At 43.4% G+C, this 13,008-nt stretch overlaps 1 long non-coding RNA gene across 6 annotated transcripts; it reads right to left on the bottom strand.

Moving 5' to 3' along the window:
* Positions 1 to 2,183: 2,183 nt before the first annotated feature.
* Positions 2,184 to 6,339, bottom strand: LOC125517503 (uncharacterized). Of its 6 annotated transcripts, XR_007287640.2 has the most exons (5): positions 6,122 to 6,339; positions 4,833 to 5,621; positions 3,670 to 3,795; positions 2,754 to 2,860; positions 2,184 to 2,492 (listed from the first exon to the last, which is right to left on the bottom strand). It is a non-coding gene; the product is annotated as an uncharacterized LOC125517503 (long non-coding RNA). The 6 variants fall into 6 exon arrangements; XR_007287642.2 differs by having other exon boundaries at positions 2,749 to 2,857; positions 4,833 to 6,338; XR_007287639.2 differs by having other exon boundaries at positions 2,749 to 2,860; positions 4,833 to 6,336.
* Positions 6,340 to 13,008: the final 6,669 nt, after the last annotated feature.

Below are 13,008 nucleotides of genomic sequence, written 5' to 3'. Positions count from 1 at the left end.
TTGTGTCCGAGAAATTGAAGTCTTATGGAAAGGATATGAAGAAACCTTGTTCATGCAAGCTCTGCGGAGAAATAGGACACAACCATAAAGAACACAAGGATGAATGCCCTCATTATGAAGAAAGTCACCCAGATGAAGAATGCCCAACTAGGACAATTTCTTGTTTCTTGTGTGAAGGGACTACCCACTACCCTGCTCAGTGTCACATTTACCCCGTGGTTCAAAGAACCATCCAGCAGAAGAAATAAGAAGTGAAAGGATCCCTCATGGAAATTTTAGAAGAACCTGTGATGAAGGAAGAGGTGGAGGACACACCCGAAGAAGACCCAATTAAACCCTACACCGAGTCATGCTATTCATGTGGAGAAGAAGGACACATCTCCCAGAATTGTTTGAAGGGGGATCTAGTAGAATTCCCGACAGTGGAAGTAGAGAATGACCCACAGGAAATAGAAGCCCTGATCGGCATGGAAAGGTCTAGGAAGAGAAATAGATTGGATTCTAGGAACAACCCAACTTCTACAAAGGACCTGAGTCATATCACATGTTTCAGGTGCAAAGATTCAGGACACTACTTCAATGATTGCCCAAAAGGGAAGACGAGGACCCAAGGAGGCTATTGATAATCCCCAAGTGCAGGGAATCATCGTAGCAATTCCCAAAGGTGGAGGTGATAAGAATGTAGTGTCGAACCCACAAGGAGCTAAATGTAAGATCAATAATCTCTCAAGTCCTATCTACCACTGACACGACTCTACGTACACCGAACGTTTGCTTCCAACTAGAAACTAGAAATAAAACTAAGTTATGGGTATGAAGAGGGTAACTTTGCATGGTATCGGAGAGATAAAATATAAAAGTAGGTGTTGTTATCTTAAAGTTAGAATATATTACTAAATATTATAAATAGCGAGTGTGGGATAATGGTGGATCGGTGTGCAGAATTGTCTTAGGAAATTGTTAACAAGACTGGTGGTCGTCATTGCAATTTCATATGAGGGAGAGGCATAAGCTAACATACTTTATCTTCTTGGATGATATGCACTTATGATTGGAACTCTAGCAAGAATCCGCAACTACTAAAGATCATTAAGGTAAAACCCAACCATAGCATTAAAGCATCAAGTCCCGTTTATCCCATACGCAACAACCCCCTTACTCGGGTTTATGCTTCTATCACTCAAGCAACCCACTATAAGCGAATCATGAACGTATTGCAACACCCTACAGCGGGAATCCCTCACGCTTGCGCGACACGGAGGGCACAATAGGACAACACCAAAATAAACCATGCAACTCATACCAATCTAGATCATCAATCAACCCACAGACAAAGGATATCTACTCAAAACATCATAGGATGGCAACACATCATTGGATCATAATATGTGGCGTAAAGCACCATGTTCAAGTAGGGATTACAGCGGGATGCACTACAAAAAAAATACACTTCTGTGATGATACGTGTTTGTCACAGTAGGTCACGTTTTCTGTCATGCATGTACATCCATGACAAATTTATGACAGAATCAAGATAGTCATACATGTGCTATCGTAGAAGTGTTCCATGACATTACCAAAATTATCATCATGAAAGTGTCCACTTCCATGACGATAAATCGCGCGTCACAGAAGTCCTTTCGTCAAGGGTGACCAACACGTGCCATCCACCGTAACGGAACGCCGTTAAGCTATCGGGTCCGGTTTTGGATCCGATAACCCATTAACAGCCCCGACCACTAAACCACGACACTCAAAGCAGCGTCAAATAATCTGTCGGCATAAGCCACCTAAGGCGACACACCTTTGCCGACAGAAATGAGCTGATGCCTATAGTCCTGCCAGGAAAGGTCTTCACCGACAGATAAATCTACACCAACAAATCATATGTTAGCTTTGGTGAGACATATGGTGACAGGCATTTCTACACCGACAGACTGTTCTATGGCGACAGATCATCTGACAATGTGCTATGCCGACAGATTGTGCGACGTCCATTGCTACGTCGATAGTTTGTGTGTAAGTGTGCTATGCTGACAGACTGTGTCTGCAGGGTTCTACATTTCACCAGAAATGCAAATGCACCATATTTTAAATGAATTCACACTCATAATATTCAATTCATGTTCAATACGTAATACATATATAGACAATTGCACTCTTGTATTCATCAAAAGATACTATTGATCAAATGCATTCATTCAACATATATAGAACATTCATTGTTTTACTTCACTCAAGTAGCTACAACCTTTAAGGATCCACAAATCAGATATACAAGAGAGGCATGTTACAAAAAAATGGCCAAAGTTCCTAAGAGACCAATTGCATGATCACTGGATTGCTACAGAATAATACGGAAGACCAACTCTTCAATCGCCAAGCCGAATCAACTTCCATATGAACAAAATGTGTCAACCCAGTTCTCAACAAAACAGTCACGAGAACATCTTCAGTCAACTTGTGGACTTGCTACTGTCTACCATTTGTCCCTACAAAAGAACTCGTATGTTATAGAAGATGTACAGTATACACACAGATCATGCAGTATTACCAAATATTATATGATGAATTGGAACCATGCATAGTTGAACTAGTCTCGTACAGGGAAGACCACAAGAATGAACTAGGCTGGAGTCGAGTGTCATCAATCAATCAATAAACCAGACCCAAGTAATAAAACAAAGATGAACTAGATATCACAGGTCTAAATCAACAGTGTAGAGTAGTGAGAAACTGGGGAGAAACCTCACAGTCAAGAGGCGCTGATCCACAACCTTGTTTGGGGAGTTGAGGTCAGGGTCGTCGTCTTGGGCTTGGGGTCTTAGTTGTCCTCCTCATCCATGGAGTCGGGTGCCTACTACACCAAATCAAGCAGGAAAATAAACATCATATTATTCAAAAGTCAGACATACAATCAAGTGGAAAAATAAATAAAATCACCTGAAGATTATAAGGTACAAAACAACAACTTATTTCTAAAACCCTCCATTAATTTCATCTAGTTTAGTTTCAATCGAGCAACAACTTGACGATGGTTTAGTATTTATTTATCCTGGACCAAATTGGTAGATTCGATGAACAATTCCTGAATAAGAAAACAAATACTACGATCAATATATATCATCAATGGTGGTCCCATATACTGTAGCATGCAAAGCGGCAAGATGATATGACACAATCAAAAGCCTCTAATGAGCAACCAGCAAAGCTGCATTTAGTTGGAGGGTTTAGAAAGGGTGCCTCAGAGAAGATAATATATACCCACTTGTTAATATATAAGCAACCGACCAGCACAGCTACATTCCGTATGATGAGTTTACATTCCACTCATACTCCATTGTACACAGACAGAGACAGCTACACACAAACAAGTCCAGTCCCTAGAACCAACAAATATAAGCATCGATCGTGTGGTCTGCAAGGGTCAAAGTAAAGAGCAATTTCTACTGTACCATCCATTTTCAGTTGCGACAAAGACTAGAACATCTAGGCCAAAGAGGGATCAATTCCACAACCAAACAATATAACTGCATTTACACACAATTCTTAGTTCCCTACCAAACAACAACAACAAGATAGCCAAGCCACTTGCATCAGACCACAAATAGGCCAGAATTAATGTAATGATACATAAAGGGCAGAGGGAGGAGAGTTGTTGTTTATTACCACATTGTTTGTTGTTGTTGTTATTATTGTTGTAGTTGATCAAAAGGGCGACTTGGTGGGTTTGTGGTCCTTATCCAATTCCAACCGACCATGCCCGGTGCTGAACCGGAGGGGTTCCAACTCTACCTGCAAACCAGAAAGGAGCTCACGATTAATAACATTACAGAAAAAGAACAAGATTACTTAAGAGGAACTAGGCTGGAGAACCTAGAGAACTAGAACTGGCATCACATCATTAAATCAAGCTATAAAGTAAAGCGAGTGAAAACCAGGACAAATGGTAGTGTGGTTTCACAAATAGAAAAGAATAGAACCTAGGCAGGCTAGAGCAGAGCATCGACAACTTACTTGGGTACGTAAACCATTCATTTTAAGGCAAGACTTGCAGGCATGTTCATTGGCAATATATATTTAATAAACACGTGCATCTATTTAATTCACATGTATGAATGCAAGAAGAAAACAAACCATTCATTCTAGATCACTAAATGATCGAGAATGTCTTATTTTACTTTACAGATGTGCACATGACTCAGTCAAAAGGAATAACAACACATGATGTTAATGCTAGTTAAGTGCATTGTCGCTTATATTCTACATTATTATCAGGTCATGTATTCCACTTTTGAAGTGAATAGGCATTTTACTATGTGGTATAAGATACTTACAGAGAAATACATACATGTCCATACATCCATAATTGGGAAGGCCAAATTGCATCAAACAAACATATGATTATTTTGTTACAACCTTTAGAAATGCAAGTAATACATGATGATTTTGTTATTGTGCTTATGAAAAGAGATAAAGGCGGCAAGCAAGCAAGCAGGGCGAATGCATGGATGGGAAATTGAAACTAAAGAAGAAATTGGTTCCTAGTCAATGACTTGTGCATAACCGTCAACAGATGGATGGCTACTTAGTGTCGTACTAACTAACAAGACACACTAGGCAAATCACCATGCTTTCAGTTGTAGAGACCAGACATAGTAAACCAGATGCTTAAGTTTAGGGGCCTCCCTCCCTACTATAGAGGAGCAAGTCTCTAGTGTGTGTGTGCATTCCAAAGCTAAAGATGCAAATATTATTACATGCCATTTTTCCATTAGTAAAAGGGTGACCCAGCAGCAACGATATAGAAAAAAACAATGACACTTCTTTACCTTCAGACCATATAGCACCAAGTTTTGCTTCTCATATGCTTAATTTACTATTGCCCAGACTGATCACACCTAGGCGGCACAATGGTCCACCCATCAGCATCAGGGATAGGCTTCGAGGACCTCGGTTCATCCTGCTTCATCCTCGAGCATCAGTGGCTAGTCACCATCATCATCATCCAAACTATAAATCATCGGCATCAGCAACCCTCTCCTCGCAACAAGGAAATCAATAAATTAAAAGAGAGACATCCCCTGAATATTAATTGGTAACCAAGATCCAACCAGCACAATGGTGGCATGCCAGGATGCCAAAAACTGTTCGTTCAACAAGGAGAATACATCAAGGGAAAAACTAAAAAGAAAAAACAAGGCTCGCCGCTGGCCTATCCGCAAAGTACCAGGGATAGATAGATATATGCTAGCATCTCGCATTCTTGCTGGAATAATATTCACATGTATGTGGCTACAAACTAAACCGTACATTTTCTACTAGCTGCAATGATTAATACTCTGGATATGATACTATTTGCATAATCAGGGTGCTGCTATACATATACAAATGTAGAAACCAAATATACAATTTTCTTCCATAACCCAGATTTATTATCATCATATTATGCCCTTATTTATTACCATTTTTATAGAAAAACTAGGTATTATGACAGTCTGATGCATCCAATGTTTATAATGACATTAGAAATTGTAGCATTAAGCAGCTTAGGAGGACTATCACCTATTCACATGTTCCTGTAACAGAACGGGCATAAATTCTTTACTTGCCTTCACCACCTACGTATGAAGATTGACTGATTGTTAGTATGTTACTGACAAATGCTTCTCTTCAATAGATGCATCACTAGATGTGTACGTAATTAGGACATACAGATCACATTTGGGACTTGATAGGCGCACACATAATCAGATTTAGCTACAAGAGGCTATGAAAGCTAGCATCTGCGCAATAAGAAAAGGAGAAATTGAAAAATAAAATATGCCAATCACAAAGGGGAACGTAATTACAATTCTAACAGAAGAATGACACGCATCCCTCTCCTTTGTAATGCCTCGGCTAAGAAATTGTTACATGCTGCAAATTTGTAGATGAAGCACGCACTAGAACAACCATAGATTTATTTACCTACTGGAAGAAGCCAACCAATTCATGGCTGGATCCGATTAGTTACCTACACGTACTGGAAAAACCACTAACCCAGCTTACCTATAACGACCAGATCTGGAGGTGGGCAGAGAAGGGGCGACAAGGAACCACTCACCCACCAGAAGCTTACCTCTTGTATTCTGTAGGCGGGGCAGAGGAAAGGAGATCAGCCGAAGTAGAGGTCGCACATGGAGAAAAATCAGCAGTGGATCCTTGGTGGCGGTTGACGGCGCTACTGCTCCTCGGCGTGGCGGACGGAGCTGCTTCTCCTGGGCGGATGGTGCCCTGCAGGGAGGAAGGCTAGGGTCGGAGATGATGTGGCACGAGGGGACCACAGGACGGGCATGTCAGGCTACAGCAAGCTACAGTCCAACGCGGGCATCTTCAGTTAACAAAAGGCCAGGATTGAAGCTAGAGGAAGGATCAGACGGCTCGCTACGCTCGCCCTCCGAACGAACCATTTTCCGTTACTGTTTAGTTTCCGTTGCCGTCCTGTTTTCCATCACCTGTTGTCGCTGGTTATATAAAGCCACTCTTCTCTCTTTGTGAGGCATGCCATTTGTCTGTAATGAATCAACTACATACTTTACAGCTAATATAGATCCGCATATTCGCCTCTGATACTCCCATACGAACCCTAGCACCCCGATCCCCAAATTATCTTAGTTTGATATAGCTCCGGGCATAACAATTGGTATCATGAGCCAGGCTGATCTTCGGAGAATCGAGTAGCGGCGCAGAATTTTTTTCCCCTCCCTTCCCTCCCTCGATCGGCGGAGAATTTTGGGGCGGCGGTGCAGGGCAGCGATGGGGGCGGTGTGGTGGCGCTGGCGGCGGTAGACCTATTCGGCGACAACTCGGGATCAGGATTTGGTTGTGGGAATTTCCTATTTCCGTGGTAAAATTCCAGATTCCTCTTCTGGGTGGTGTTGCAGTAGGGAGAGATCGTCGGTGGTCGCTTGGATCTCAGATCCGTCGGGTTTCCAGCGTGCTGGGTGTAAAATTCCTTTCGGATCGAGGTCACTATGGGTCGTTCCAAGCAGAGGTTGGACGAAAATGATGTTGCAGAACTTTTGGCACTCAAGGGAGAGGTGGTTCAGTCGCGTGAGGACACGACAGAGATGCGTGGTGAGTTAGATGACCTGCGCAAGGACGTCCACGCCATGAATCTCAAGCAGGACACCATGGCCAAAGCCATGGCAGGCGTCCAGGACGTGGTAACGGCCCTGAACACGCAGCTGTCAACAATGGCAGATATACTGAAGAGCTTCAGTAGCACTCGTGTCCCAAGCCCTACGCAACCAACTACTGCCCAAGCAGTGGTGGATCTGGATATTCCTTAATCGTCCAAGGATGCAATTGAGACTGAACCCACAAGATCGCTGACTGAAGAGCTGCGCAAGCGTTTGGCAATCGAACAAGAGAAAACAAAGCAGTGTGCCCTTCAAATGCCGACCAGTTTACCTCATGTTCGAGTCCCCAATAGATCATCCCCTCTGGGCTATGCAGATGCACCTCGGCGTGACACACAGTCGGGCAATGTTACACCAACTGCCACTTACAGAACAGCTCACACAGCTGTGTTCCATAACTTTCAACCACCAGCAGTGAGAACTCATTGGGATGATTTCTACCGACAGTATGAATAGGAAATGCGTACTCGGTTTCTGAAATCGATCACTAAAGGACCACGATTGGATTTCCCTTCATTTGATGGGGACAATCCAGGGGGATGGATCAGATAGTGTGAGAAGTTTTTCCAAATGTCAGGTACACCTACTGAGTATAAAGTCAATCTTGCACAAATGCATGTGGTGGGCAAGACAGATGTTTGGCTCAGGTGTTCTGGTCTTTTGGCAAAGAAACCTACATGGTCTCAATTTTGCACTGAAATTCTACACCGGTTTTCATCCTCTAGTTCATATGATCTAACAGAAAAGTTCCACTCTCTGAAACAGAACACACTATCTGTAGCAGAATACACTGAACAGTTTGAGGAACTTATGGCTGAAGTACAGCAGGAAAACCCTGATATTTCAGAAAGTTGGTTTGTAAGATGCTACATTAATGGGCTTAGATCACAGTTGAAGTTCCAGCTGAGGCCTCTCAGACCTGTTACTCTGACTGATGCCTATTGGTTAGCAATAGATATTGAGCAAGGAGCACCTCTTAAGAAGCAATTCCCACAGTATTCTTCTAATGCAAAAACATATACTCTGTTTCCTAAGCAACACACTTCTCAGCCTGATAAAACCAATGAGTTTAAACCTCCTGTCACAACTCAGAGGGCCAGAGAACCAGGCAAATGCTAGAGATGTGGGGATTAGTGGTTCCATGGGCATAAGTGCAAGCAAGCACCTGTAATTAATGTTCTTACTGGGGAACCACCTCCTAACAATCCAGGAGAACAAGAGGAAATGGAAGAACAAAAACAGGAAGAGCAGCCCATGGCAGAAGAACAGTGCATGAGGATTTCTTTACAAGCTCTGCAGGCAGACAGTGTTAATACCATTTCCATTGCTGTGTCTGTGGGAGGGAAACAAGCAATTGCCTTAGTGGATTCTGGCAATAATTCCACTTTTATGAGCTTAAAGTTTGCACTTCAGACTTCCTGCACAATCATCAAAGACCAGTCCAGAGCAGTAATTGTTGCTGGAGGGGGGAAGTTGTGGTCAGGTTCTTACATTCCTACCACTACCTTTACTGCTGGTAACACTCAGTTTCAACATCACTTCAGAGTGTTAGACCTGCCAGGACATGATATTGTATTGGGTTCAGATTGGATGGCACAACACAGTCCTGTAGCATTTTCTTATGATCCCAGACAGCTTATTATCTGTCATAATCAGAGTAATTCTGTTACTATTCCTGCTTGTGAAACTCTGACTGCAGCCAACCAAATTGATGCATTGGAACTTAACAGAATGCTCCTCGGTGGTGCCCCTGCTTTTGTGCTCCAACTGGCAGAAGATACCACTCTTGTACCCAGCACAAAGGACAGTACTCCCCTTGCAGTTATGGAAGTCCTGCATGAATTTCAGGAGGTTTTCAAGGAGCCTCAAGGATTACCCCAGTAAGGGAATTAGATCATGAGATTCCTCTCAAACCTGATGCTGTACCACCTAACTCTAGGCCATATAAAGTTCCCCACATGCAGAAAAATGAGATGGAAAAGCAAATTCACCACTTGTTGCAATCTAGGATGATAAGAGAAAGTCAAAGTCCCTATTCGTCTCCAGCTATATTGATTATGAAGAAAGATGGGTCTTGGAGAATGTGCATCGACTACAGAAAATTGAATGCAGCAACTGTAAAAAACAAATTCCCCATTCCTGTTATTGAGGATTTGTTGTATGAGCTCCATGGAGCAAAATTCTTCACTAAATTGGATTTGAGGTCAGGTTATCACCAGATCAGAATGCATGACAAGGATATTCCCAAAACTGCATTTAGAACTTACTTTGGGCTTTTATGAGTTTTTAGTGATGCCCTTTGGGCTTAGCAATGCACCGGGGATTTTTCAGGCCTTGATGAATAAAATCTTTGGCCCTTATCTCAGGCAGTTTGTGTTAGTATTTTTTGATGACATATTAATATTCAGTCAAACTCTTGAAGAGCACCAGGAACATATAAGAATAGTCCTACAACTCCTCAAGGAACACCAACTATTTGTGAACAGGTCCAAATGTGTATTTGCAGTTCCTCAGGTTTCCTACTTGGGCCACATTATTTCTGGTGAGGGAGTGTCAACTGACCCAGCAAATTTTTTTGCAGTTGCTGACTGGCCAACCCCAACAACACCAACTCAGTTGAGGGGATTTCTGGGATTATGTGGCTATTACAGGAGGTTTGTCAAGAACTTTGGTAGCATAGCTAGACCCCTCCACAATATTCTCAAGAAAGATAGCTTTGTTTGGTCCTCTGCACAGACACAAGCTTTCCAGGAATTAAAACAAGCTCTGATATCTGCTTCTCTTCTGGCTCTTCCTGATTTTTTTGCTCCATTTGTGCTTGAGACTGATGCTTCAGGCACTGGCTTGGGAGCTGTTATGATGCAAAAAGGTAAACCAATTGCTTACTACAGCTCTGTCTTGTGTCCTAAAAATGCTGCTCTGTCTACATATGAGAAGGAGGCACTAGCAATCATGGAAGCCTTGAAAAGATGGAGACATTATTTCTTGGGCAATGATTTAATTATCAGAACTGATCACCAGAGCTTGCAGTTTATGATAGATCAGAAGATTTCCACTAGTATTCAACACAAACTCATGCTCAAATTACTGGAGTTTAACTTCCAGCTGGAATACAAAAAGTGGAAAGAGAATATAGTGGCTGATGCACTATCCAGAAAATACTCTTGCATGGCAATTTCTTTAGATACTCCTCAGTGGATTTCTGAAGTTGAAAATTCTTATACCAATGACCCCCACTGTCAGAAACTGTTGGAGCAGCTATTGGTCACTACAACTCATATTGTCAACAATAACTCTCTTCAGCATGGCATAATCAGACACAAAGGGAAGATCTATGTGGGCAGAGACACTGAATTGAGGAACAGGATTATGCAGGCACTACACTCTTCTGTTATTGGGGGCCACTCTGGCATGAAAGCTTCTTATAAGAGGTTGAAACAAGTGTTTTATTGGCCTATGATGAAGAAGGACATGGATAACTTTGTTCTGTTGTGCCTTGTCTGTCAGAAAAACAAGGGGGAAACCTGCCCATATCCAGGGCTTTTAGACCCACTCCAGATTCCTGATATGGTTTGGTCACATGTCAACATGGATTTTATTGAGGGTCTGCCCAAATCCAATGGGAAAGAGGTGATATTTATGGTCGTGGACAGACTGTCTAAGTTTGCTCACTTCATCCCTTTGTCACATCCTTACACTGTTCAGACAGTAGCTCGAGCATTCATTGATAATGTTATGAAGTTACATGGCCCCCCTCTTGCTATTGTTTCCGACAGAGACTGCATTTTCACAAGTAAGTTGTGGCAAGACATCTTTGCTTCCTTGGGAATTGAACTATGTTACAGCTCAGCATATCACCCATAATCTGATGGGCAGACAGAACGTGTCAACCAGTGCATTGAGAATTATCTGTGTTGTATGACATCCCTGGAGCCAAAGAAATGGGCACTGCATTTATCCATGGTAGAGTATTGGTACAACACTTCTTTTCACTCCTCCTTTCAGAAAACCCCCTTTCAAGCCCTGTATGGTTATCCTCCTCCGGACCTCCAACTCCCAGCAGCACTGGTTACTACTAACCACGAAGCAACAGAGTTTTTGGGGGACAGAAATGCAATGTGGCAACAGTTGAAGTCTAATCTGGCCAATGCTCAAGCTCGAATGAAGAAGTATGCTGACCTTAAACGCTCAGAGCGACAGTTTTCAGAGGGAGACATGGTGTATCTTAAAATGCAGCCGTATCGTTTGAATGCTTTTGGCGCTCGTTCGCATATCAAGCTTTAGAGCAAGTTCTATGGCCGGTTTCGTGTGATGGCAAAGGTGGGAAATGTGGCCTACAAACTGCTGTTGCCGGATAACGCTGCCATACATCCTGTCTTTCACGTCAGCCAACTCAAGAAACCCTTGGGACCTCATGCAGTTCCTTGTGCCGACCTGCCTTTGATCGGTCCGGATGGGCGTGTGCGCACTGAACCATCATGGGTACTTGAGACGCGTCAGATACCTCGCAACAATGTGGCTGTGGTTCAGTGGTTGGTACAGTGGGAGAACTTACCTCCTGAAGATGCGTCCTGGGAAGATGCAGATTTCATGAAGAAGGTGTTCCTGGCTTTCTTTAAACAAACGGTTGATCGTTGGTTTAATCGCCAAACTCCTTGAGGACAAGTTCGCTCTCAGCGGGGTGTATTGTCAGGCAACAGCAAGCTACAGTCCAACGCGGGCATCTTCAGTTAACGGAAGGCCAGGATTGAAGCTAGAGGAAGGATCAGACGGCTCGCTGCGCTCGCCCTCCGAACGAACCGTTTTCCATTACTGTTTAGTTTCCGTTGCCATCCTGTTTTCCATCACCTGTTGTCGCTGGTTATATAAAGCCACTCATCTCTCTTTGTGAGGCATGCCATTTATCTGTAATGAATCAACTACATACTTTACAGCTAATATAGATCCGCATATTCGCCTCTGATACTCCCATACGAACCCTAGCACCCCGATCCCCAAATTATCTTAGTTTGATCTAGCTCCGGGCAGATCAGGGGCGGCGGCGCGCAGATCAGGGGCGGCTGTGTAGTTGAGTTAGGTTTAGGTCGGGGGCGGCGGCGCAATCGGGTAGAGAGACATGGAGGGGGATTGGGGTGTGGACGGGTGTATTTTTTCTTTTCTTTTGCTGGTCTGGTCCGACTCTTCGTGTTTTCCATCGAGTGCGCATGGTTCTCTTTCCGTGCCTTATTTTCGGGTGTGGGTGGAAGGAAACTACCCCGACACTTTGTCTGTTCCTACGAATCGCCGACACACAAACAATCAGTAAAGATGGTAACTGCCGACAGAAATTACGTCGGTGCTCTGCTGGTGCTTCGGCGACAGATAATGTGTCAATGAGGTTATATAATACTGTCATACTATGTGTTGGTATAGTTTGGGACAAAAAAGTGTCGGCGATGCTCAATTTTACCAACAGATGCATGTCGTCTTTGTTGTGTCGTGGTGTAGTGGACCAATGGGGATTTTCCACATGTAAAATCATCATTGGCTGGAGGAAACACGTGTCGTCTCACCGTTGGGACAGATGTCATCCACTCATTGGACTCAAAGCGCCTAAGATACGTCGACATGTGGCACGGTCCAACAGAGGCCCATTCCTGTGAAAAGGCCGGCCTGTTTGACTTGGTCAAAGGGTGGCGGGCCAGCCCACGGCAAGCCTGTTAACGGCTTGTTCGCATATTTCCCATTTACAGCCCGCTAACCCAGGGCCCGTTTATGGCCTATCCTAATTAGGCCCAGCATCGTCATCTGGGCCGTCCAATATAATTCCAGCCCGTTTTAACTT

Source organism: Triticum urartu, chromosome 6A (assembly GCF_056163025.1).
Source record: "Triticum urartu cultivar PI428250 chromosome 6A, HENAU_Tu73, whole genome shotgun sequence".
NCBI classification, from domain to species: Eukaryota; Viridiplantae; Streptophyta; class Magnoliopsida; order Poales; family Poaceae; genus Triticum; species Triticum urartu.
The sequence above is the reverse complement of the archived record's forward strand: the minus strand, read 5'-3'. Positions and strand labels throughout refer to the sequence as shown.